The following is a 2,500-nucleotide window of genomic DNA, read 5'->3' on the forward strand; positions in this document are numbered from 1 at the left end:
AAGCCCTAAGAGAAATCCTATGTAGATGAGGTGTTTTTTTATTTTATACACGATCAATACGAGAGAGAGAGACAAAAAGTACACACCCATCGGGCGAAAGGGAATCCGGTTTCTATTCCGGAACCCGGCAGCGGAACCGCATACCATTCGGGCCCTCGTAAGAGTGTTCGTCGGGGTAACCCAAAATGACCTGGAGACGCCGTCGGGAGATCCGGGGAGAGTTTTCTTTTCTGTATAAGCGTTCGAGTTCCCTGGAAACCTCTAGCAGGGAGATAGGGTTTGGAACGCGAAGAGCACCGCAGTTGCGGCGGTGTCCGGATCTTCCCCTCGGACCTTGAAAATCCAGGAGAGGGCCACGTGGAGGTGTCGCGCCGGTTCGTACCCATATCCGCAGCAGGTCTCCAAGGTAAAGAGCCTCTAGTCGATAGATTAATGTAGGTAAGGGAAGTCGGCAAATTGGATCCGTAACTTCGGAATAAGGATTGGCTCTGAGGAGCGGGGCGTGTCGGGCTTGGTCGGGAAGCGGGTCTGGCTGACGTGCCGGGCCTGGGCGAGGTGAACATGTACGGCAACGTGCAGGGATCCGAGCTCGGTCCCGAGCCTTGGCCTCCCGCGGATCTTCCTTGCTGCGAGGCTTTCGCGTAGCGTTCGTCCTCTTCGGCCGCCATTCAACGCTCAGCTCAGAACTGGCACGGACTAGGGGAATCCGACTGTCTAATTAAAACAAAGCATTGCGATGGCCCCCGCGGGTGTTGACGCAATGTGATTTCTGCCCAGTGCTCTGAATGTCAACGTGAAGAAATTCAAAAAAGCGCGGGTAAACGGCGGGAGTAACTATGACTCTCTTAAGGTAGCCAAATGCCTCGTCATCTAATTAGTGACGCGCATGAATGGATTAACGAGATTCCCTCTGTCCCTATCTACTGGGGTATACAGGTGCACAGCTTCATTCTGGCACAGCCAACCTCTCCTCCACGTGGTGTACCCTGGGAAACTTTCGAGTTTGCCAACGAGGCTCTGGCGCGACTCTCCTGCGAGCGTCCGGGCGGTATTTTATACCGTACGGACCGCGGAGTCGTCAAATACCGTAGCCGGTATGTCTAGCAACGACCCACTGGGGACATCCACCCAGTGGTACGCGAAGCATAACCGGTCGGGGGGCTTGCCTTAACCGGCCGGTCCGCGAGGAGATAAACCTCTCTAATAAATCCGAAACCTTAAGTTATGGTGCGCGGCGAAGGGGTGCGGGCCGTCCTTGCGATGGTCCGTGGTTGGTGGGTGCACCAACCCTTAGCGGCCAACCTCGAGGCACCTGGCGAACCTCGTTGTATTCAGCCTTCCCTCCTGGAAAGGGCGTCACCCGGGAGGGCGACTTCAATTCGTCCCAACTCGTGGGAAAAATATGGGAAGATCTAAAATTAAAAACAAACAAACAAGGAAGATGTCGAGTGATGAGGTCATTAAGGACCTGTTTGAGATAGAGGAGACCCTGGTATCTGAAGGGGAGGATTCACCCCTCCCCGACACTATCAGGATCGATCTGGATGGCTTCCTTGCGGGGCCAAGCCGGAAGAGAAGGATTCAGAAGCCGGAAGGTTCCGAATCGGAATCCGGCGAAGAAGTAAAGAGGCAACCCAAAAGGCGGCCAAAGGGGACAACGCCATTCGAGCGGCTCACAAAGTGGGCTACCCTAGTATTTAACACACTACCACGCTATGGCATCAGCCAACAAATTATGGAAAGTGGAAGTTTTGCCACCCTCCGTAGTGCATTGGACGATGCTTGGAAACAAATAGAGTCCGATGACACGAAGGAGGATGTACAAGAGAGAGAAAAGGAGTTGTCTAGCAAGCTCGACGAAGCTCTAAAGGAAATAAAAGATCTCAAGGATCAGAGATCTGTAGCCTGTAAGAGGCTACATGAGAGGATTGAGGACGCCGAAGGGCGGGCTCAATCTCTCTTAGTAGAGAAAGACACAGAAAGCGAGAAATTACATAAGAAGCTTGAAGAAGCCGAAAGGCGGATTCAAGCTCTCTTAGGAGAAAGAGAGACAGAGAGCGAGAAATTGCGCAAGAAGCTTGAGGAAGCCGAAAGGCGGATTCAAGCTTTGGAAAAAGAAAAGGCATGTGCATGTGCCGAACCAAAGCCAAAGGCTTTGGAAAAGAAATTGTCCACGGCGGTAAGTACGCCAAAGAGGAAGGACATGGTCAAGTCCTACGCGACTGTGACCATGTCTAAGAAAGAGATAATAGAGAAGGGACCGACACGCCATATCGTGACGGTCTACCTTAAAGACAATGACTCCGACTGGGAGCAAACGAGAAAGGCCATGACACAAGGCTTCAGGCCAACAAACGAGAAACTGCAGGTTAAGGCAGTGAAAAAGATAAGTAAAGGAGGCCTCCTCGTCGAAACGGCGACGAAGGAAGGCCTACAGAGGCTCATAAATAATAAGCCCTTGCAAAGCTTGGGACTTAAGATCGGCACTCCGCCGAAAAAG

At 52.3% G+C, this 2,500-nt stretch overlaps 1 pseudogene; it reads left to right on the plus strand.

The window, feature by feature from the left end:
- LOC143176070 (large subunit ribosomal RNA) overlaps positions 1–2,500 on the plus strand; it is a 6,561-nt pseudogene that overhangs the window by 1,906 nt on the left and 2,155 nt on the right.

The sequence above is a fragment of the Nomia melanderi genome, unplaced genomic scaffold (assembly GCF_051020985.1).
Source record: "Nomia melanderi isolate GNS246 unplaced genomic scaffold, iyNomMela1 scaffold0355, whole genome shotgun sequence".
Taxonomy (NCBI): Eukaryota; Metazoa; Arthropoda; class Insecta; order Hymenoptera; family Halictidae; genus Nomia; species Nomia melanderi.